General features: G+C 41.4%; 1 long non-coding RNA gene across 1 annotated transcript in view; it reads right to left on the reverse strand.

Annotated features, from left to right (window-relative positions):
* Positions 1–25,767, reverse strand: part of LOC112988872 (uncharacterized) — a 79,197-nt gene that overhangs the window by 2,034 nt on the left and 51,396 nt on the right. The window contains exon 3 of the long non-coding RNA XR_003260647.2: positions 3,289–3,449. This is a non-coding gene — a long non-coding RNA (uncharacterized LOC112988872). The remainder of the gene's footprint in view (positions 1–3,288; positions 3,450–25,767) is intronic.

The following is a 25,767-nucleotide window of genomic DNA, read 5'->3' on the forward strand; positions in this document are numbered from 1 at the left end:
CAGGCAGAGTTCAGCAGGCAGCTTGTGCCAGGAAGCCTGGCTGCTGCTATTACATGCATTCTCCTTTCTATGCTTAAAAGCAAAGAAGCTGCAGTGACTCATCCCAAGACGATCACGATATTTACTAGCGACATTATACAGGGCAGTCTAAAAGAGTAGTGCAGTCACATAATTAGTCGCATGGATGGCTCTCAGCAGCACAGGAGATGTATACCTTCCAGGTATTCTTAAAGAAATAATGACAATAGTTTCTCCCTCCCTTTTTTCATCCTACACAGCCAGGACAAGAAGGCACTGGTTAAATCACAGATTATTTTTTCTGCCTGTATGAATGAGAGCATGATGCATGGACATCTTGTCAACAGTCTCAGGCCTGAACGTGTTTTAGGCTGGAGGTGGGAAGTGTTGAAGCCAGCACAAGAATGGAATTGGCAGCCTTTGGACCTGTGGGAACTACAGATGTCATACCGATAAGGGAAGACAGCTCTTTTAAAAAGGCCCTAATCTGAAACCCACTACGGTTAAAGGAATTTGTCTCACTGATTTCCATAGATGCCACAGCAAACCTCAAGTCAGGATTTAATTATCATTAAAAACAATTAAAAATTATTGCGTTAAGATCTTGGCAAAGTAAGAACCCCTCGCTGTTGAGTAACCATTGCCTCTGTGCAATTTGGCAGCTCAGTGAGCAGCATTTAGAGGGCAGGGGAGAAGCATCTCAACAAGAAAAGCTCATCTGAGGGGTAAGAGTACCTCCCCATGTCTCTGCCAGGTTACCCTGCAGTAGCGTTCAATGGACCTTGCTTACAGGAGGAAGAGCGCACAGTGATGCTCTCAGCAGCCTCCTCAGAAGTCAAAAGATCGCTATGAACATGCCACAAGGATGCTTTACTAACTCTTGGTCTTGTCCTGGCCAATTTCTGAATTATCACTAGTCAATAATTCTCTTCTTAAGATTCAGGAACCAAATAACCTTTGAGACTGCTTCAGCACACACACATCCAGTGTAGACCACTAATACCACAGGCAGAAGGTAGTTGGAGAGACCCCAGGTCACAGCACAAAGTAGTTAGCTGACCTATTTTTCTCAAACAATACGACAATGTTCGCTTTTCCCTGCTGCTCTTAATGTAAACATACACAATTCAATTTCGAGCCAGAGAGGTGGGGACTCACCTCCTTCCCCCCTTGAGGTCCCTCTGCCCAGGTGACTAGACCATTCCTCAGGGAGATGGCGGGATTCTCACAGGCCCTGGCAGAACTAACTTAAGTCCCTGACGTTGTAAGGACACACTCTGACCACCCAGCTATTAGGGAGAGTAATTCCTCTAGTTAGTTTGGGACGTAAGCCCGGAATAGACACCTTATTTCTGCTTCAGAAACTTTCTCATATGCATTTCCTAACCGCTTCTGGAGACAGTTACCTGCATAGATCCCAACATCAGTGGCTATCACTGTGTGGTTCTTTGCTTCATCAATGTCTAACACAGAGCCTGTATATGTCAGTCAAACCTGCAGATTTTTCTAGGTAGCCTAGAAGGTACTCCACATTCTCTATTGCAAACGCACAAATCCCCTTAGGTCAGTGATCTTAATCACCCTTCTAATATTGTGCTGTTGATACGGGATTTAGGTTTCCTTGTTTATCACTTTTGTTCTTACTTCTGCTGTTCAGAGGGGGTAAATGTTTTTGGATTGATCCAGGTCATTGTTCCTTTTCTTCGCAGTCTCACATCTACCTTTATTCTGTGAATATCTCTCAAGAGAGGATTAGATCGTAGATTTGCCTGGTTTTTGCACAACTGTTAGGTATACATAGAGAATGTAAATGAGCCATTCAGCTGAAATGGCTTACCTCTCCCTTCTCTCCATCATGACACACATTTTCCTCATGACATCATGTTACTAACCTGCAAGTCAATCCTTGATCCGAGAATAAGCTGCAATGAAAAAATGGGGCATAGCATAACCAATCACGAGCTCCCTGAGACTGATACATGTTCTTTGTCCCAGCTGCGAGGGTACAGACCCATAAAATAAGCAAAGCATAGATCCACACTGTTGTCAGTTCCATCTACAAGTTAAACAACACAGATCACCTTGAAAATAAACCCAAACTGCAAGCAATTAATTAATGGATCAGTCCCACTGTGGTGGCATGGAATCCACAGCAAGAAAAGAAGGTGGCCTTCAGGAAACAATTTATTTTGATAGCTAGGAAACAGTCTTTGATTCTGCTGGAAAGCCTAAAAGATCAGCTGCAAACTACAGTTAAAGATGCCATAATGCAGATGAGCCAGTATTTGACAAGGTGTTGGGATATGATGGTAAAGTAGTAGATAGTCTTTTTAATTCAATGTAAAGGACATGTGTGGGAAGGGCTTATGAGAAGAGATTCAGAAGATTAGAAGATGTAATTTAAGGCACTGGGAAAAAATCAATAATGAAACAACAGTAGTTATTTTTAACTCTTTCCTGTGCTTAGGAGTTTGTAAGTGCTTTTGACAGAGCACTTTAAAAAAGGGACTGGAAAGCTGTTTTGATCGCTGGAAAGGAAAAAATCACCTAAGCTATTATCTTGTCTCCACGAAAGCTTAGACACAGTATCAGAGGTAAGGAAAGTGCCCAACCTATTCTGAGATATAAAACATCTGGACAAATCACCCAAAGTGGGACCAGTTCAAACTGTTATAAATTCTTACAAATGTTTCCCAAGGTGAAGAACTTGCTTGGCAAGAGAAAAGACACCAAGGGACAACAAACTTCCTTTTCTCTGAGACATGGGAAAGCCCTGCGAGGGGCTTTGACAGCGTTCCCTGGGACGGGGGTCTTAGAAATTGAGATATTGAGATATTATAAGAGATATTGAGCTCCCTCATGGAGCATTGATGGTGCAGGGCATGCCTACCACAACCCCCTGCTTGGATAGCAAAATCATAGGCCTACACTGGAACGAACCCAGCCAGGAAATTAAGAATTTCATTGCTGCCAGACGTACATTATTATTAACTTTTCTCTGAAATTACCTGGCCATGTATCATTATCTTAAATGATTCTGCAGTTTGAAAGAAGTCCCAACGTAGTAGAGGCAGCTGAATGAAAGTGAAAGAGTACAGCACTCCTGCGTAGCTCCACATAGTTTTGAGGTGCTTAATAACAAACTGAGATGGGAATTCATTGCTGGCTTTCTGAAAAAAAATCCCAAACCGTTCAGCTAAGACTGTGAGGAAAAAAGAAATATGGAGGAAAACAAAAGAAATGTACTGTGCTGGAATGTAAATAGCTCACATTTTTGGACTCTGCTTGAAGATGGTCATGTTTAAACGAACGTCTCATGAAACACAGTTGCCTTGTTCTGTTTGGAGCGTTGCATTTTCCTCCTACTGGCAATCTGTGGCTCTCACTGCAGATCCTGCGTTGCGAGATGGTCCTTTGTTCTCTTGTTTTGTCTTGAGAAACAAAACAACAAATTACTTTTTGCTTTAGGAAGCTATTTTGTCATACAGATTTTGGAGCAAACCAAAAAATGCTGACTCACTCCATTTTAATTTGGACAACTGGCAATAGCAGTTCCTGCAAATGCACAGGGGAGGAACACACTGCACCTTTTTGGTGTACAAGAATATGAGGAGAAGTGGGCTCAAACCAGAATGTCCTGGGCCAGCTCCAGGTTTGAGTTTACCAGCATTCAAACACAGTGTTGTATGTGGTACTCTTGACTATGCTCGTTAGAAACACAAAAGCGAGGCATGAAGGTCAAGGTAAGAGGCAAACTTCTTCTAATTTTCTAGACATGAAGAGTGTCAAAGGCAGTATCTTAACCTATTGACTTAAATAGGGCAAAGATTTTATCCAACAAATACGACCCTTACATGTCACAGTCATCTATAACATGGATGTTCTCCATAAACCCCAAAGTGGGAAATCAAACCAGTAGATAACTTTTGCTCTCATACACCAAATACCTATCAATGTAGGATTAAAAAGCTCTTTATTTGAGGAAGCAGAACATAAATTGTAGCTAGTCTGTGGGCTTTCCACAGATCCAAAAGCATAGTTCATTGCAATACAAATGATAGGACTTTTTTTCCAGAAAGATGAGTATTTATGCACTGTTACTACATAACAGTGTTCATATTTGCCCAGGTCTTAAGCTTCATGGCTTCAGAGGTGTAATCTATTTGTCTGTGAAAGACAGTGATTTAGAATTTGAAATCAAAGTTTCTTTGTCATTTCCTTTCCTTCCAGTATGGTATTTGTCAGCAAAAGTGCACTTCCCACAGGGTCATCTTAATACTAGGCCAGCATCCTAATTGGTCAACATCAGTTGATTTCAATGGATGTGTATCACTTTAGAGCATTTGGAAAGCTCATCCAATAATATACCTCTATCTAACTTTGACTGATTAAAGTGTAGTTTGACCTTAAATACCTACCTTCCTTCCTATTACTAGAAATATTTCTTGCGACTCTGTAGGAAAGAGAGTAAACATAACAGGATTATTAAACTTCTACCTCAAGGTACAGCTCTGAAGACTGGGTACTTAGCAACCAGAAACAGAGGAGCACAAGATGTTCCATCCAAACGGCACATTTTGCAATGAAATATAAAAGCTCTTAACAACCTGTAACATCTAGGCCGACACAACTGATCTCCACAAGCAGCCAAACGCTAGTAATCGACAGGGAAGTGACCATATTTAAAAGCTTAATGTATCTGACAAATATAACTTACTCCTCTCCCCTAAATTCCTTGACATTTCTCCCCTTACCACCACCACCTTTCCCAATTGGATTTAAATGAGTAATCTCAGCTTCAAAAGGTTGGTTCGATATTTATGTTGGCTATTAAGGTCGGGGAGTCAAGAGATGAGAACGCTAATTTCTGCAAGCAGATTGCCTGACATTTGAGCAAGATTGAGAATTCCATCAATATAGTGCATTTTCTTAGCAAAAGGTTCATGTAATTTCTTGAGCATTAATCAGCAGAAGTCAGTCCTGACTGAAGAAGAAATGACAGCAACCTGGTTGCTCTTCACCGTGTCATCCAGTCTCATTTGACTGTTCATGCAAATGGGAGTTACAGATTGCACAGTATAAGAAAAATCTCACGTCCTCCTGTACAGTCATCGGACCTGATGGTGGAAACTGTATGGGAACCTGCTGAACTGAGGGGATGCAGCTCAGCTGCCAGACACTAGAAGTTACCACATAGACATAGGAGGATGTGCAAATGGGCTGAGGGCCAGAACATCTGCGGCACCATGGTGCAGCTAATCCATGTCTTCAGTATGGCACCCTCTTCCTTCACTGCAGGGGTGTGTGAACCCTGCTTTTCTAGCTGTGGAGCCTTAGGGAGAGGAATTCCTGTGTAAAGAAAGCCAAATCCAACTAAAACACACAGGATTTTTTTTGCCTTGGCAGAAGATGGAGGAATAGACCCCTAAAGTGTGCATCACTGAGTCTACCGACTTTTGTGGAGGCTGCAGTCAGAGGAACTAAAGGCTTTTAAGGCATCTTCCTAAATGTTCAGTAGACTTAAAACACCAAGATGGTTCCTTCTTTACAGAAGGACATTTGAGTAACACCGTCATGCTGGGAATTGCATGTAAGCAAATCAGCTCCTCAGCTATATTTCAAGGAGCAAACAGGGAATGCCAGGGAGGGAAATAAATCAGGCTTGTAGGATCAGAATAATCTCAGGGTGAAGCTCATTTGTCCTTTTAGAGACTTAAGCTGAAAGAATAAAGTCTTTAAAATTGCTGCCGTCTTGCATGCATATACAAAAAGTTGAGGACTATCGTACTTTTTTGCTTCAAGACATTTTTCCTTTCCAAGATTCCCCATGAAATTTAGATCACATTGAAAAACATATTCAGCTAACTTACATCACCAGCACATTAAACAGAGGAAGGGGGAAAAAAACCAAAAGATACTAGAATAAATAACAGTTTTAAACTGCTGATTAATTACCAGAAATGATTCCCTTCGGCATACTAGTTGCACAGTCTCCCTCTGCTATTCAGAAAGATTTGCGACTGTTTTTCTCAATTTCTTAAGCTGTGATTAAATTTTTGGATATGATTTATGGAAAGTCTGTTAGCCTGAAGGTCCTTTGAGTGATGAAACGTGGGATGCGCACTGCATTAGTGCTGTGTCCTGGCTTGCGACGTTTATCACAGTCATGTGCTTCTGAGGAAGGTACCGCATCTTGCTGTGGGCAGCTCTGAAAGACCTGCTGATCTGGGGAAAAAATGTCTCTATTGCCCATTAATTAATGGCTGATTTTGTTGGAAACAGCCCTCTTCTCATGTGATCTTGAGCCAGCTGTTCCACAATGTGTTACTGAGGACAAATAAAGACTGTGACCTTTCGAAGTTAATGAGAGTTTTGTCTTTCCTCTAGAGCTTCGTGCTAATTTTAAAGGAATGCAAATATCTCCACAAAAGCCCACATGGCTTTTCCAAAGACCACTGGTCAGCATTAAACAGACACACTTAAGAAAGGTTGTACTTGTCTGCATAAGCTTAGCTCATGCATATAAATGAGCATGCATATGTGTACATGTACATATACATATATACCCCCACATATATATAGGGAAATTCTAGAGAGAGTAAGCACCTAGTTTACATTTGTATGCTGAATTAAGACCGTGGACAGTTATTGGCCATTCCTGAGCTTTCAGTCATTTCCAGGAGTTTGTACTTTTTTTTTTTTTTTTTTTTTTTTTTTTTTTTTTTTAAAGCTAAGAGCAGAATTTGGTTAAATTTTACTTCACGAATGTACAACTGTCACAAATGAGGCCTCAGTCTGGCTGCCTCAACTTGTCTGGCACTCAAAGCTATCTACTAAAAGCTTCAGGAAACTTCTATATGAAAGCACAAGAAAAGTTAATTCAAATTAAGAAACAATCGGCTGTTTTCTAATAATCTAATTCAGAATATTTATATTAGTCTATTTCAACACGTCCTTCTTGCATTCGTGGGATTTACGCGCTCCCTCTTGTGGCCAAGTTAGCAATTGTGGACTGTTATTTCCAGCCAAACACCTGGCGTAGGGTAACGGGCAACAGCAAAGGGCAGTATTTTGCTCTCTGAAGCAGCAATTGATTTTAGTCTCCACAGCAGCTAAATAAATCCCCAGAACTTGCATGAAACCTGTCGCACCTGGGGGAAGGTGTTTCTCCGCTGCGTCGGGCAGCCGGGGGACAGACCAGACCTGCATCTGGAGCAGATGCTCGATGCCGTCTCCAGCAAGACGCGGCGCGGCTGCGTGTCCTTGTGCCGGAGCCAGCGCCTCTGCCACGGGCCTCCTTCCGACCGGCCCACTAACGCCCCGAGAAAGAAACACCCAATCCCCCACCCTTCTGCGGGACGAGCCGCAGGGAGATCGCGTGTGCTGAGCGAGAAGCACAGACACGTGCAGAAACAGATTGAACGAGTTTCTGAAACCAGAAGTTTCAGAGTTTGGAGGTCGAGTTGCGAACTACACCCTTCAAAGCGAACTGTCATGCTGTGCAGGTGTACCATCGGAGCGCTTCTCACGACCGCGTTTAAACCGACAGGGTAGTATTTACAAACTCACGGCACCGATTTGCAGCTAATTGTTAAAAGCATGACTGAGATTTCCCATCTGTTTTTAATACAAGTAAAATGGAAAGAGGAAAAAATGTCATTTCTTTCACCCTAAATTCATTTTTTCTCAAACCAGATGAATAGTTTCAGGAGATCTTGTTGCCTCATACCAACAAATGCTGGACCGCAGATTTAGTGATTTAACCCTTGAGAGATCTGGATTATGCGTATGGCAATAAACGAGTTACAGCTATCCCAATCCTGTAATTTGCTAATTCTGGAACCGTATTATTGAAATGTTTTGCAGGCACTGTGCCACAAGAACAGAGTCCTGCAGGCTTTAGATTACTGTATCCTTTATTACTATACTGAGAAAGTTTGCTGGAGAGAAGTTCACTTACTAAAAAGAATTAATTAAAATTCATCAATAGCATTATTTTTCTTGCAGATCAATGCCACCTAATAACAAGACTATCAATTTCTGATAAAGTTCTGGACCATATGTTCTAGAAAGAAAAATTTAGTCTGCGCCTAAATATGCAAATTTCAGACCAGTCATATATAATCAGTTACGACAATGGCATAGGCAAAAAAGATGTTTAAAATGCACAAATGGCAAAAAGACTTGCTGATTTTTTGGAGCGACAATTATCTGATTTCAGTGCAGAACTGCTTTTTTTAAGCATGTTGACTGGATGGCGCAAATGCACACTCTAAGGTTTAGACCTCAGGCTTCTTTTTAAAAAACTATATCCCCCCCTGCTTTTCTCAGGGCTCTTAGGGGCCTCTCTCATTGTACGCACCAGACTTCAGATCCGAGCACCAAGACAAAGCCTCGGTCACAAGGCTGAGTGTCAGGTTGCTGCAATAACATCCGCCCGAGGAAGTTAAAAGCTTCGGTTATAAGAAGGAGCAGCAACAAAGCCAGCTCAAAAAGCGCCACGACATGTGAAGCTGCTGCACAAACTGCTGAACAAGCTCAGTGATGTGTTATTTCACATTAAACAGGATTTTGCTTTCGCAGGGTTCTCAAAGGATGATAGAAAACGCACTGGAAGGGCACATGGTGCTCCCGCGCCTGGGAGAAGCCCTCCCTGGGGCCCCAGCGCGGGCAGCGTGGTTCGCCCTTTCTCAACGAGGAAGGTGCCCCGAGGCTGCCGGTGCCTAACCTCCTCTCCCCAGGGCCGCGGGCTCTCCAGAGCCAGGTCGCTCCCGTCTCGGGAACACCCGTTGGTGCAGGTACAAAACACAGGCTTCTCCCTTCGCTCCCCCGCCTTCCCCTTCCCGGGGTTGAGAGGGAAAACTGATTTCAGAGATCGTTCCCACCGTCAGAAACCAAAAACTCCGTAATTCTTTAAGTAGGTTGATCTTGAGTTGAAAACCTCACACAGCAGAGAGGAGCTTAATTTCAAGCGAATTTTGAGGGGAAAATGGATCCACAATGCACCTCAGGAGTGCTCATTTCATCAGCCGTTCATCTGGCTTTGCCCTGGGCTGGGAGCACAGCCGTCCCCACAGGCCTGCGGCAATGCGATCGCCGCGACGGCCAGCGCGGGCAGTGAGTTGTGAACTACAGATGCGCAGCTTGGATAAGACTTTCAAATGTTAAAAGGCTTCAGCTGGGATCCGTTTTCCAAAATTACCAGTATTGTGAGCTCTTTGAAATCTAACCATTTTTGCACATTTTAACACTGGATATTTACATTATTATTATTTTTTTTAACATTCTTTCAGGCAGAAAGAAATTAGACAGATTAATAACATACATTTTAGAGATAGTACCTTGTAGTTAATTTACTTTGGAAGGTAAGTGATATTTGTGTCATCTACTAGCTAACATGATGCTTAGAGTTGCTGCAAATACCTAATTACATTATATGTTATGAAGCAGATATAAAACTAAAACCTGTTTAATAGTTAAGCCTGTTGCTATAACAACCACATTTCAAGGGCACAGATATAGAAAATACACACAACATCTGCATTAACAAAATCTCATTACAATTGAACTTTACCTGGCAAAAGAACGAATTACATTTGAAACTTCTTTGTTCAACAAGGAAGCAAAAAAATAGGGCCTTCTGTTACTGTCAACAGAACCGAATCTTTAAACACCAACAGCCTCTCGAAGGGAGATTTGCTATTTAATTAATCTGCTTGTGGATTCCTCCCTAAATGCTTCCCCTCCAAGGAAAGGGATTCAGCCTCCGGATTCTCACCTCAGTCATGCAGACATTTAGACATCTGGCTGTTCTCACTTAAGTCAGTGGGAATATTGCCTTTGACGCATATTGCACCAGCTTCAGAAACTGTGACTTCTTTTTTGCCCACAAAATTAGGAAATGAGTGTGAGGAGCAGAAACAAAGAAAATGATTCACAGTGTAATGTAGCATAACAGGCCAGGCAAGGAATTGGCAGAAAGGGGTTTTGATAGTCAAACAATCATATTTGACCCAACTCTTTCCATTATTTAGCAGCCCAGGATAGGAGATGGCTAAGGAATAATTAAGAAAACCTGGAAGCAAAACCACTTATAAGTCAAGCTGAGGCCAATGGAGACCAGTGCTTGGTGAAGTTCAAGAGCAGTAGATGGCTTTGTGACATTCCGAGTAAATACAAATGATTTTCACAGACTAGGGAAGTTCAACTCTACTTAAATGCAATACTACACAAGACTGTTAAACACAAAACACAGTAATAGCCAGTGTTTGGGTTGCTAAGATTGTTATTTAAAAATAGAGAGTTAATATAATAGAAACCTTTTACCTCATACTGTAAATTATTTGCATACTCTGAACGGTGACATTAGAAAGGAGCACAGCCCTACCTTATGCAGGGATTACTTCCACAAAATCAGGAGACTTCAGTCCAGATGACATTGTCAACCTTTCTCTGAAAACAGGGAACTTGTAAAACATCCCAGAGCCAGAAAGACTAAAATGATTAGGATCTACTCTAGGAAATAATTATCTTCAGCATAAAAAGTATTCACAAAGAAAGCTTCAAGTATATGACAATATTGCATAGAGGGTCAACAATTGTGTTACTTTTTAAAAAGGGATTGATATGGCTTCCTCCTAGTAAAATCTGTGATTAGCACTGTTAGGCATGAAGCATACTCATGGAAAAATAAAAGGTCGTAGCAGTACGTGTACACTTTCGATTTACAAATTACTTGACATTTCTCTACACTATTTCTTTCATCAGCACATCTCAAACAATATACCTTCAACAATAAATGCCTGTTATTTGACCTGTTCCATTCCCTCCTCCTCCTCAGTTTCTTGGATTTACATATTTCAATGTCCTAGGAAAATAGTTTCAGAAGCAAGATTAAATTCAGCACAAGTTTCACAAAGCTTTCCATAACTGTGACTTTGTCAATAAGAAACAGAAAATACAGGTTTCTCTAAAGCTGTCTTTTATCTTCCTCTTGAAAACAGCAACTGTGGCTTTGAATTAACATTTGTTGTTTTCATTTGACTGCACACCTTTTAAAGAAGCAACAAGAGCATTGGAAGAAGAAGTTAATAACTGTGTTATATTATTCAAGGTTTCTAGTTTCAACACAGATTGCATAGTAGTAAGGCAGTCTGCCAAAGTCAGACCACAGAAAGAGATTTAGCAATAAAAATCACACTTTCTTCTTTTTAAATATAAACACAAGAGCAAAACTGTTTACAACATAAGGCAATAATAGCATTATACCATTGACGATGGAAAAATGCAGGTCACAAGCGTCTTCTAAACCAAAACTTGCCCCATCCCTAAGAAGGGCTTTTTGGCTGGATGAATTTCCAATCGCTCTTTTATCTATTCTTAACCTTAGAGACTTTCAAGCTCTTTGAGAAATCTGCTTGTTGATTACTGGACATACTCGATTCTTCTAATTCAAAGCTCTAATGGGAGGAGCAGAGAGGGTCAAATGCATCATAAAATGTGTTATGACAGCTGTTAAAGACAAACACTGAAATCCTCACCAGTGAACGTCAGAGAGAGTTTTGCCATTGATTTAAGAAGAGTCAGGATTCCACCCACTGAGCTGATGCATGAAACAGGAGACATAACCTGGAAGCAGAAAAAGCTGCTGTGATGCTAACCACCAGAAACAAAATCCCTGAACTGGCAGCTATTTACCCAAAAATCTATGTTAAAAAAGTGAGACTAAGATCAGAGAAGCTAAATCAATGTTACTAATTTACAAATGAGACCCAATTAAACCAATATCTGATTCCTATCCTCTAAAGATCACGAGCGTCTAAACTAAATGTGCAGAGCATGTTATTAAATAGCTCGTGTTTCATTACAGGAAAAGACTGACAAAGGGAGGAAATAACCTCATCACTTCATTGACATTAATTGGCATCACATGTACACCTGTATCTGAGAGAGGGCCATAGTTTTTCACACCTCACTCCTTTCTTCTTAAGAAGACTGGTGTGCGAGAAGAGGTAATCTTTTATTTAAACTAACTGATGTATTTGTAAAAAAACAAGCTGTTGGGCATACTGTCTCTCGCTCAGGTATTTTGTAGCCTCAAGAGCCTGGAAGCCAGCTAAGAGCTACCTCCTCTGCAGAACAGCAGTGATGCCTGCAGTTTCTCTGCAAATCGCTTCTGCTTATACAGGCACTAGAGCACAGCTGCCTTGAAGTCCCTGCTAAACGCTACGGGAGCACTGGCAAGGTCGCAGCTGGAGAGCAAGCTGTGAAGCTTTCTCAGTGCTATCGTGACATGTGCTAGACATATTTTCCATTTGCATTATTCCATTTCCATTAATCCATTTGCTTCCATTTCAGAGAGCTGTATTTTTTTCCCCTCGGTATTCATTTTCCAATTGCCAAACTATCTCCTTTAGCCCCCAGCACAATTTTCAAATTACAGGCAACTGTAAGAACAACGTGCATCAGGCAGCTGCTGTTAAATGTTGTCATCTGTCTCCACTAAAAACCTTTTGGTTATTCTGTATCATAACTGGCAGGAAGACAGATGGTATCCTTTGTATATTTCAGCAAATTTGATCTATTATCAATTATTTATGCCCATTTTTTGTTAGAGATGTGAGAGACAGCCCATTTTTCACAGTTTCCAGATTGAGGTTTCAGTGCTGGATTCAGTTACAGCTAAGTTATGAGATAAATTTGGGACAAATGTTGCCTCCTTCTGACAGCGACTTTCACAAACAGGGCCACCTGCAGCTCCAGCCTAGCGATGCCACGGTGAGGGCTGCCTGGGTGGTTCCACCATGTAGAAGAATTGTTATTTCCAGGCTGATGAAAAATCCCTTCAGTTTGCCTGAACTGTCAGCAATACCAGTAAATGGTACTTGCTTCTTATGAAAAGAGAAAATGCTCCATAAACAGCTCTGTTTCATAGAATCATGTGAGAGAGTAAGAAATTTTTCTCCATCCTAATAAAAATTTCAATCCCTTGACCAAAAGAAAACCCCACACCCAAAGTACATAAACTCCCAGATCTTTAAATTCCTGTTTCTGATGCAATGCTTCATGAGAGCTTAGCTCAGGCAGTTTCTGCTCCCACTCTCCTCTGTAAAGAAGGCATCCTGAGCAGGCCTTTACTCAAGATGCTCTTGGAGGAAGAAGACGGTGCAACACAAAAGTTGAATGGCTGAAGGTTATCACGGGAGATCATGAAGGCCAGCTCACGGTGGGAAAAGAGAACATGAAGACTTGAATTATAGCCCTTCTACTGTGCTACCCTAGGGCAAACAGCTGCAACCTTTGCTATGGAAAGCAAATACTTTTTGGAGAAAAGCCCCAACAAGACAGAAATAGTTTAAATGAAAAATGTTCATTTCCTTCCAGGGACTACCCTACAGGAAGTAACGCATAAATTCATCAAGACTGCAGCCATGCTGTGCCCCCGGTAGGTTAGCTGTACAGGAGATGTCAACTGATGGAGCTCTCACAGCTTCAGCAGACCCACTCCTGCTTAACCCACCTGCAGAGGTCTGGCCCTCTGTCAGCTAGAACCACTAGAGGTCAACACAGTCACACACTTCAGAGGCACCGCCAGCTCCCGCTCGTGCGGCAACGCTCAGCTGCGGGAGGCTGCAAGTCTGTCCCGTGCGGGCATGGATTTATGAGACAGGTAGGGTCGCTCTTAGCCTCTGCTAGAAGGTCCTGCGCTCCACGTCAAGGCTGTAGCCACCACCATGTGATTGTGCAGCTCCTTTCTGGACCGGCACTACAGCCATCCTTGACTTAAGCAGGCCTTATTCATCTTACTCCAAACACAGGGACACAGATGTCACACGGAGAGCAGACAGGAAAACAATGAACACTGTCGGAGAGCAGGTGAGGAGCAATGCAGCTCTTCTGAACTGAAGCTGATCATCTGGTTACACTTGGAAATATGCATACCGAAAATCCGTATTTTCTTTTACACAAAATGGTACAAAATATGCTTTTTGCATTACTCACATTCTCCATATTTCTAGGGACTATGACAAATACTTATTTCAGCTCAGACATGTAATTTTTTTTTTAATCTGCCCTAAGATTTTATGTAACTATCCAGCATTTTGGATTGTGAGTACTCGGTGAACAGGCATATGCGTTCAGTAGAAAACAACTCCAAGTATTCAAAAAACCCCAAGAAATAATATATTTTCTTGTAAACCTAACACAACTGAACATTGTTATGAAGTGATTTGTCTTCCATATCCCCAATTTTATTGCTTCAACCTGACAATTTCTTCCCTGTTTGGTTTTTATAGTGTTTTGCTAAAGTTCCCCATTTCACCAGTCTGTTTTTCCAACACAGAAAGGCATAGTGATATCTTCCTAACTTTATGTCAAACACTGTTTAAATTAACATTGATTTCCCCCACCCCAATCACTCTTGTCACCTTCTTGTATAGCTTTGAGCAATCTAAGAGGTGGAAGGTGCTGATTCAGCCTCATTTTCACCTCCTTCATTTGCTGCCTCTGTGGAAGGAATGTCCTCAGTCTATCAGATATATTAGAGGACAGAAAACCCAGTATTTTATGTGTTTTAGCAAAAGAAAAACATTATAAAGTTAGTCTACATCTTTATGTTTTAGCCACTTCAGAAAAGAACAACAATTCTTCAACAGTTTTTTCTCCATAAAGATGGATTTAAAGCTCAGATAGAGCAGATTCAGGTCATTTCTACCCTCTGAAAACCTCTATAAGGAAGATATTATTACAGAGTTATTTTTTTTCCTTAGAGAGGTGCCAGCATTACAGATAAAATGCTATCAGAATTGTGACTTAGTTTAGAAGGTAAGCTCTGATCTATGGTGATTTTAATAGCTTTTCAAGTTCTTTTTATGACAGTAATCCCATTTTCCTGGAGTAATTTTATGTATTTCAGTAAACACTGCAAGCTTTAGACTATTTTATAACTTCAGTAACTTCCTATCTCACACTGAACAAAACTGTGCTACCAGGAATCAGATTCCATGTTCAATTTTCAAGTTTGGAAATTTAGGACAGCAATTGCACTTGATTACTATAAATTTCATAGAAGGGCAAAATATTCTGTACCTGTTTAAAAACAGCTTATAAGTTCAAAAAGATTTTACTGATCAGTAAAACATATCCTTATTTTCTGACATTTTTCTTTAACTATTCTACAGTTTATTGTTGTTGGGGAAAAATCTAGGAATATAACTCTTAAGCAAACACAACAGAAATGCACATTGTTTTCTAAAAAATACCTTCATACAGTTACAGAAAAGCTCTAGAAGTAGGCATTAGTTTAGAAAGCCTTTTATTCAAACCCTTCCCAGAACAGGTAGTTAATGACATGCAGTCATTATAACCCCATGAGTGCTGAGTGTCCTGCAACAAATGGATCAAGTCCATTCACAAGCGGGCAAATGTTCCCATCATCAGTATCCCCTTCTTGTTAAACTCTCAGTGAGGAACACAGGATTGGATGGACACCTGGATAGATTTATTATCTTCCTGTAGATCCATGAAAGGGCTTAGATTCCTAAAATAGGGCCTCAGTGGATTTTAATGACCTAATTCCAAAACGGGGATCTGAAGTCCTTGCCCTTGTTGAATAGCTGCCTCACCTTGAAGATACTTAAACTCATTTAATATCCCTTGCTTAACTTGAAAGTTAGCATAGCCCGTACAGTTCTGATTTGTACACATTCATAATGACCCCAACATAAGTAAGCTACATCAGTATCTGGAAGTATACAGAGATCTCAAAAGATCCTCATCCTGTCAACTGGCTAAGAACTGACCCAACAAACACCCACAAAACGTGCTTCCATAAAATAAAATTTTCACAGCCCACCTGGTTGTCATCTGCCAGGCTCCAGCTCTCATACAGCAGCTTAATGACTAGACTGATTCCCCAATGAGGTGGGAAAGTCAGGTTCACCAGAGCACCAGAGAAGTCACACTGGCCATCACCATCTCAAAGAAGACTCTCTTGACCAACAGCATAGAGGCAAGGCTAGGAAGAAGGGAGGTGGGGAAGACATGAGCGAACATTGCCCGTCCTTCTTGTTGAAGCTTGTCTACCAGGCACAAGGAAAGGCAAGGCTCAGGTGGCCAGCAAGATGAAAGGCAGCATAATGCGCTCAAACAAGAGCGATGGGGTTTTGAGCTCCCTGATCCATCCCTTTCTGGAAAGCAGGATCTAGAAAGGGATCCTGGGCTCTGAACACTGAGCAGGCAGCACATTCTCTAGTCATATGTTCCTCTCTACACACAGTCTCCTGCTGCTGTGCACTCTTGAGCAGTCCCCTGACTGGTGCAACCCAGCAGTCCTGTGCTGAGCACAGCAGTTGCTTCTTATTGGGAAGCACTTTGTCATTCACAGTCCCTGAATGCTTTCTTACAATTTCTCTCTGCTGAGACAGTCCCCATTCCCAGTTCTGGGAACAACAGGAAAAATAATGAATTTGACTTCAGCAAGAAGGGGCATGGAACAAGGAAGATTGTTTTAGTCCAGGGTTCACATGCATTTCAGGTACTGCTTTAGCCATGCTGAAATTTAGAAGAGTTGGAAAAGCCTTCTCAGACCTCATGAATCATTCTAAACTTTTAAGGGTAAAATATGGTTCAGCCATCAAATAAACACACATTGTCTGCACTTCGCCCTACAGGACGTGACCGCACTACTGAAACTCATCAGCTGTGCCTTGGGCTTCCAACTGTTTGAACAAGCAGGTAAAGATTAGGTTTCACTTTGCTCTTTTGCTGCCGTGTGTACTGATTTATTTGGTAACTGAAAGTCCTCAAGGAAGACCACCATCTTCCAGTGCCAAATGCACTGGAGACTTCCTATATGACCAAAATCCTTATTCTGCCATTACAATTCTTACTACTTTATAAAACAATACAGTAGCCACACAAATCCCTCTGGTTCTATCCTGGCTCTAGATTTACAGCTATTAGCTTCTATAGGTAGAATATAACAGGATTATCACTTAAAACACATTTGGAAATAAAGGAAAAACCCAATGCTTTTGTTTTTTCTTTTTTTTCTGGCTGTTTGTTTCTGTCTATAGAAACATACTGAAAACTTGGAGAAACACACTTCAGAAAGTAGTGTCTCTAAAAGACAACAGTCACGTGTGTGGATAGGGAAGGTGTGTCAGAATGCAAACACAGTCCTGGTATGCTGTATCATTGAAAAATGGGTTGAAGAGCTTCCACAAAGATACTCTAAACCAGGCAAAATTCCCACTGACGCCATGAAGACTGCTGCTTAGATAAAGACTGATGTCTCAGATCATGGGAAGGGAAAGCAAATCAGGGAGCAAATTTCATCACATCAGAGACAGTTCAAGCAATCCACATCAAAAACAACCACAGTGATGATGATGATTAAAAATATTAATTGGATGTGTGACCTTTGTTTGCATATAATTTTAGCAAAGCTCCACATTTCACAGCTTCACACAAGACGAGAAATCCTATGCAAAAAATTTTCAGATACCCATCTAACCCAGGAGCAGGATAGGCACTTCCCTAAATCAGTACATCTTTTTCAGCACACCTGTACTTGGATAGTACAAAATTAATCAATGTGCATCATCTAAATGCAGCTCATCCAGGCCTGTAGTTTTGGGCAGACAAAGCAGCTAGCCTGATTATTTGACCATGACAGCAAAACAAGTGAACTTCATGTACATTATGAGACATCAGATATTACATACGTAATTTTTTTCTCCTCTTTTAAAATGTACCTGTGATTTCTGTTCTAAAGGCATGTGGAACTGTAACCAAGCAACACTTGATAGCTTATAAGCAAACACTGCAAACACCTCGAGAAAGATACCTTCCATTTTTAATTTGTCCATATAATTTTAAGTGATTCTAGACATTTGAACTTGATTTATGATGATGTGTAGTGTTGGTTGTCTTTGCAAAGCCCAGAACATGGATGTATGGCTTTGCATCATCACCAGACTCACCAAGAACCAAGGCTCTGTCCTGGATCACCCTCCCTGATCAGACAGTGCTGGTGGTTTCACTGGCAGCTGATCCAGTCAAGCATTTGGTCACAGCTGAAAGACAAAAGACCCTCCCTCTTCTCCTCACTTCTTCCTGCTCTTCATGCTCTCAGCCGCATGGTCCAACCTCTTCCTGGGGTCTGCTAGGCGCTAGCCTCAGCAGCTGATTTAATTTAGCTCCATATAAAACTATTCAGGCTTTTTGCTGAATAGTTAAATTGGTTCCTGCATGGGTCCAGTAAGCGCCAAAGGAGCCAGAAGAAGTGTGTGTGTGGGGGGGGATCACGGCTGGAGCAGGGCAGGTGGGATGGGGAGAGGGAGAAACGCCTTCCCCAACAAGTTCAGCACATCCTGAGGAGCCACATTTTGGCATCTCCCATGTTCTTCTATGGCCTCCCGCCCTGCTGAGCCACCTGGCAGTACCCGGCCAGCTTAGTGGGAGACAGAAGCGACTGCGGAGACCCTTCTCCCTGGGGTGCAGAGAAAGGGTGCTGCAAGCTGATGCATTTGAGAAAAACTTCCATGCAGGCATTACTGTAACATTCCCAAAGTTTTCATCCATCAGTTTAGGTTTAGGCCCCAATGCTTGGCATTGGGGGGGAAGGACAAAGGCAGTAAAGATCTTCATGTTATTTCAGCCAATATATTCCCGCCCTCGAGTCCACCAACTGATTTTTTTGCATGAAAAGCCCACAGACTACTAGGGGAAATGAAAACTTTGCAGCCTCTCTTCTTACAAACCGCACAAAATGGCTTGGGAACTGCTCTGCTATGACTAATGCTTTTTACACTAGTCACTGCTGTATCACTGCTACCTTGTGCTCAGCTCATCATAGCCACCTGCTGTTTTCCACATCACACTGAGACTACAAACACTTTGAGCCAACAGTCCTCTACTACTATATATTTGCTTGTATTTCTCTCAGGCTGGGCTCCAGCTGAGCCATCAGCACAATAAAGAAAAGTAATAATAATGAATAAGCAGAACAACTATCCAGAGGAAAGAGTGCAGCTAATTGTTCTCAGACTGCAGCCTGATATAAAAAAAACACACACACTGAAAAAGAGATACTTCCCCCACGTATTCTTTCTGGGATAGTCAGGATGCAGCAACCAGCAGGTTTAAGAACAATTTCCCCAAGCAGTTTCATTTTTTTTTTCCTTACACCAGCAGCCTTTCTCTCAGCCACATTTCAAATTAAGCAAGGACAGGTAAGACATGCAACTGCACAGGTTTGCTTTTTTGATTGATAGGAGCACTGTTGCAATGACATCAAGGAAATGTTCCCAGAAACAAGAAATGTTGCTCTGTGGTATCCCTCCGTGTCATGGTGGGAGTCTGCTGCAGCCTCTCCTGACATCTGTCAGGATGGTTTACATACATCGAGCAGGCAACCGATGCAGTGCATTAGGCAACTTGCAGTCCACTTTTTTACAATAACAACATCAAAATCTCACAATACTGTATCTACATCTCTGGAGATACAGATAGATAGTGACGATATGGCCTTGAGAGACAGGACTGTCTGCTCTCTGCCAAATCCTAGACATTCAGGTAAAACAGTGGGATATGATGTTTAATGCTTCATCTACTTTCAGCAGGGGTGATGTATATAGTTTTAGCAAGAACATCCCCACATGATGAAGACAACTCAAATGTTCATATGAAAAAATAATGAAGGGAAGCTATTCTTGGAGCCAGTTGGGCCACCAGATTCTTCCTAAATGGTGTAGCAGTATCACCTTAAATAATTAATGCCTGAAGTGAGCAATTCTCACTCAGGAAAAGGAAACAGCATATACTGGTCCTCCAAAAGCCCTTCCTACTAGACGTGAAAGTCAGCTTTCACAGGGGGATAGTACACATCCCCTGCCTTTCACAGGGGGTTACTCAGCTTCTCACAGAGCAGGACACTGCACCACACTTGGCTCCATGGATCTGGATAGAGAGTCAAGGTCTGTCAGAGGTTGGAAAGTAGAGGGTTCAAGCCTATTTATAGCACAGTCTTCCCATTTCATGACCTCAGCTGCCCTCAAAAATATAGGAAAACATCTCCATGGTAGTAGTTATAACATGGGAGAAGACACTCCATGACTGAGCCAGGTATCCTGACACAACTGACTGGGTTGTGCACGATCCACCACCATGACCACCAACTCTCTCACATCTGGACAAGCTGACAGAGCTAAGGGACAACAATGGAGACCAAAGTCTTTGCTTACCAGAGCCAGTTTCTGTACTGCTTCCTAAAATGTAGGTCTGGATAGGCTTTTGACTCAGAGCTTCTTTTCATGTACTCATTTAAGAAAAAAAAAAACAGGAGCATAAATACCTCCAGGCTTTGGGAGAAATAAGATTTTACTTTTCTTCTCTTGGGGCTTCATTGATGAGAGTCTTAATCTGCATCATGGCTATTATCTGACCCTCTAAGATACTCCGTTTCTTTTTTTATGGCGACCCTCATCACAAATAGCAAAAAAGGAGTTTAAAAAAGCCTCTTTTAATGTAGGCTCTTACTATAAATACACATCATTAATGTATTATTTAACATTTTTCATTCTGAAGCATCCAAAGGTGCTTCACAGATTACATACAAAGACTTGATGTCTACTTCTGGGGCAAACATAGTATTGTACTATAATCCTGTTAGTGCCCATGGATTAGACAAGAAAAGAAAGGTTTGGGCAACAACCAGTCCTAGTGGCAACTGCAATATTTTCTGTTCATAGAATCTGAGCTTCTGCCAAACAGAACAGCAGCATCCTCCCACCTCTGACAGGTAGGTTTAGACTTGTTTCGTGGAGCCCTACAGTGACATAATCTGAGTCTACAGCACACACAAAGTATCATGCTTCTGCACAGCCCCAGGCTTTAGTCAGAATTGGGACTGCTACAGCAAGGGGTTTGTGTACAAGTATGAAAACCATGTTTTTTCCTCCTAAGATCAAAAGAGGAATAGTAGGGCCTGTCAGTCTTCAACATCATGTATATCATCCACAAATATGCTTCTATATGAGGCAGCAATTATTTCTAGGATTTTGTCTCTGGAGTAGCTTCTTCAAGTTAAGTTGCAAGTGCTCAGCTATTTTTCAGATCGGACCGCTATTCACATACCTACATATACAGATTTCAAGTTTCATCTTCAGGTACTCTTTCTTAAAAATGCTGATCGACATTTGTAAAACCATTTCAGAAACAGAATTAAAGACCTACTTCAACGTGACAATTTTCCATGCTGATCAAGCACTGAAATATCTAGTGACTAAAATGTAGGTCTTTGGTCACCTTAGAAGTCAATGTGAGAACTAGAATATAACCCAGTGTTCATCAAAGCCTGTATCTTCATTTCAAGACCCTCTTTCCTCACATAAAATTTGAGTAAGGATTACAAAAGTTGAAAAGCAATTTCTAACTGAGCCTGAAACTGCAAAGGCATTACAAAGGAGCCATGAAGAAAGCTCTTTAGTTCTGCTCAAGGTAACAACACAGCAGAGCTCTAAATTCAAGCGTCGCATTGAAATATAGCATTCACGCAGGGAAAGAAAACTCAGGAACAAAGCCTGACCATCATCCAGCTGCACAGCGAAGTTTTAGGTTTTAAAATAAATGATTTCTAAAATCACCTACGCTACACCAATACAAATGAGATTGGGGCAAAAATACATGGATGCTCTGCCATTTTTGTATGTGATCCCATTTTTGTGTCATATAAAGGAGAGGTTTATGGCCTAATAATGGCAAAAGGGATTTTGTTTGGTGGACACTCTCCCCAAAGGTTGAATACCTTAAGTTTCCTCAAAGGTACCTTAGGAAAACTAGCAGGTTTTTTCAGCAGAGATGATCTGGCTGTGTGAGTACTGTCAGCCCCAGGTTGCTGACCTGTCCTACCTGGTCCAGCATTTATAGACCAAGCAGAATCCCATCCAAGTAATTTCAGATAATTGCTGATTTGCAGCTACTTAGAGGCTTTTTAGTAGCTGAGATTCCTCATGAGCAGGAAAATACTGACAATACTTTTTTTCTAACCCAGTAGTGTGAAAAGGCAAAACCTATCCAGTTGTAGGAACAGGGTTCAGAGATCCTATGTACTCCTCATCTCTTCCAGGAGACTAAAGCTGCTCAAATCCTCAAGGCTTTGTTTTTTAAAATACAATCTCATACAACTTCAGGTGTGGGTCAGGGCATGAACTCTAAGTGAACTATATCTATGCAGTTTGAGAGAGAGTTTAAAAAGCAGGACACACATCTTGGAAGGGAAAAAGCTGGAACCAGGAGAATAACTTCGCTGATGACTAAAGCTTGAGCCTTCAGGCAAAACAAATGACCTTTCTCCTTTGGAGCCCAAACAAAAAAATAAATCTTGTTTCACATTAGTAACATATAACAAATAAACCAAATAATAATAATGATGCTCTTTATTTTTTTTTCTTTTTTTCTTTTTCAAACAGAATATTATCTCTCTCCAAAAGAAAATAGCAGTTGGCAAACCACTGGCTGATCTGAGAATGAAACACTTCCCTCCTCTGCTCCTTTTAATACAGATTTAGGTCTTTCTTGAACAGGTCTGAGACTTGGGAGTACAGCTGTAACTAAGACCAAGTGTAAGAAATGAGTCATCTGCTGTACTGATTGCCTGTGAGCAGCCCACTTACTCGACCAGCCTAACACATTATTATTTTTTAACAGGGCTGACAGGGATAAATGCTGTACTCTGTTATGGTTTGCCATGTTTATGCTGATAAAGCCCCTCCAACTAAGTCTGAGACTTGGAATTTCTTGGTTCTTGCCAGTAGCCCTGCCCACCCAAGCATGAGTAGCCCACAGGTTTAGACAACAGCCATAAACAGTACCCCAGAAGAAATCTGAAGTGTCAGAAGTCAGCCAAGGAGCAGGGGTTTATTTATATAAATACGCTGTCAGGTTCATCTAATTCTACATGGGAGCCAGATTCACAAAAGTCTTTTGCTTCCAGGCTCAAGGCTGCAACAAAGACTTCTGCTATCATTGTATTTCATCACAAGTGTCCCCAGAAAGTGCACAGTTGCCAGCTGGGGCAAGAGCTAAAGAAAAGGTGGCAAAAGGCACTTGCATAATTGCCCACATCGTTAGCCGCCAAGAGGTGCTCAGAGCCTAGCAGAGTCCCGTGCGTATACGACACAGTATTGAGATTGCTTATCCTTGAACAAACATTCAAGGAGCAAGGATGAAAGAGATGCTTTGCCATCTAAGCTCCCCAATTTATCCCAACACGATCTGTCACCTTAGCTCCTGAGCCCTAGAGAAATTACACAGGCTGTAGCTCTCAGTTAAGAGAAGGTGTGCTATCAGAGCAAAGTGATCAGCGACGCTCAGACACCTTTCATTAGCCAGAAGGTGCAGAGAGGCACACTTGCAGTGCTGTCCCAACGGCTGAACCATCCCCACATCAAGGCAAGCATGACGGATTTGTGCTGTTATAGGCATTTCTTTATAACTTTCAAATTGTGCCATAGAGAAGGCAGTGAAAGAGTGGTCAAGTCATACAGAATAGATGCACTTGCCTGTGACACAGTCAATTAAACTAAAGTAGGCTACTTCACAGCGATGGCACTTGACAAGGAGCAAAGGAAGTTGTACAGGCAGTCCCAACAGGATCTCAGTTAATTATTAATAGGGACTTGTAGTTGACATCTACTATATTAGAAAAAATCTCCAGAGCTTTGGTGTGTGGGTGAGCTATTCACTTCTGGTTAAACGAGCTAATCTGGCTGATAAACTTTGGCAGCTTTTCTTAGTTGGCCATAAGCAGGAAGAAAATTAAAAGTCAGAGGTCAGGAAAGAAATCAGACTTTTTGAACTATTGACCCAGTAACAAAAGTTCTAGACTTCCATTGCCTCCAGATTTTAAGCATTATTAAACTGATGAATGTAATCAAATAACTAAAATGGAAAAGGGAAAAGTCTTTGACTATGTCCAAAAGACTTAAGTGTGTATCTCCATTTTTCTTTCTTTTCTATCTTCTGTTTTTTGTTGCTTTTTTAATTTTGCAGGAGGGAGGTTGGTTTACATGCTGGATTTTTTCTCTATTTTTTTCTCCACTGCCACAAACCTTTTTAGAACCTGGCTGAAGATAAAAATCTCTTATTCATTGACAAGAAGGCTGCATTTGGTCCACTGATTTCTGGCGTGTTAACAATTGCGTCACAAATATTCAGACAGCTCATTTTTATGAAAAGCTCTGCAAATTCAAAGAGTTTAATGCATTTTAATTTGGGAAACTATTTAGGAAAAAGAAATCCAGCCAGAAGACTCTATTTGCACATCATAATTTGTTCTCCTCTGTGCAGTGCTTCAGTGCTCCAACTGAGAAGCGGAAACAATATCACAGGGAGTAATGAGTGTGGGACCACCACTGGTGATTAGCAGTTACTCATCAGTCAAAGCAGGCACCCAAGCCATGCAGCCCTTGGCAGCAATACTTATAAATACATCCAGAAAAAAAATGGGATCTAATGATGAAGAGTGCACTAAATGAAAAAGAGACCAGCATCTGAACCAGCCTCAGCCTCAGTTCACAGCCCTTGTCCTGGTCTAGGACTGAGTGCTACCATGCAGGCAGATATTTGCAGACAGGCAACTGAACATTTCCAAATGCTTTATCCCAACAAAACACACACAAAAAAGGCCCCAGGGTTCAGTTCTGTATACAGTATCTCTACCACACTCACAATCATAGTCAACACATAGAACAAGGTATGTCTAGACAGAAGAGACTTCTATTTTAGGCCGAGATTTTTCTTTATGCAGGGCATCATTACTATTCAAGAGCTGACTAATGGCTGAACACAGGTGAGGAGGTACTGGCTTGCAATGTCTTGCAATGGGGGTTTGGATGCATAGCAAATTTATTCCATCAGCCACTATTCTGAACACTTGCTCCTCTGAGGGAATAAATTTTTGAGCGTTAGGTGAAAAGCGAACTCTCCCTGGGTCCCTCTCCCCCCCCCCCAAAAAAAAGTTGTATTCAGTTTCTGCAAACTTTAAGACTTTCATGCTACCTCTGAACTTGGAGTATAGCTAATACCTGCATACAAGACACCCACAGCATTGACTTGGACAAGCAGACAAGCTCCGTGTCTTCTTTCATGCTGTCTCTTCAAAGTACCACCCCTAAGCCTCTCCATAAGGCTCCCTACCAGGGGAGCTAACATAATTACACATTTGCAATTTCTTCATGTTCAGAATAGCTCAAGGGAAAAAAAATAACCACCTTTTCAGTTAGATTCATAACCTGTAAAGATTTAATTTAATTACAAATGTAATCCTTAAGGATTCACCTGCAAATAGCTCAGCTTCCCAGAACCTGGAAGTCTAGGGTAAAGAGGCTTCAGAAGCGCATTTCGTTTGCAGAAACAATCAGAAGAGTGTCTCTGAAAGAAAGAGGCTCTTTTTCAGATACCTGGGCCCTGAGTGATTTCTGAACATCACAAAGACTGGCATTCTGCCTACTGCTTCCAATACACTTCTAATTACACAGTGTAATGTATGGAATATAATACAAAAGGCAAATTTGTCCATTAATATGAATGTGATGAGACTACAGGGAGTGCGTCAGTATGGGCTGCTTAACTGACTTGAGTGATTGCCTTCATTTCAGTTTTATTCCCAGTTTAGGTGTTGCTTGGTTTGGGCTTTGGAATTTAATAAGACTTTTATCTAGAATATTAGAGCTGAAAGCTTTC

This window comes from Dromaius novaehollandiae, chromosome 9 (genome assembly GCF_036370855.1).
Source record: "Dromaius novaehollandiae isolate bDroNov1 chromosome 9, bDroNov1.hap1, whole genome shotgun sequence".
Lineage (NCBI taxonomy): Eukaryota > Metazoa > Chordata > Aves > Casuariiformes > Dromaiidae > Dromaius > Dromaius novaehollandiae.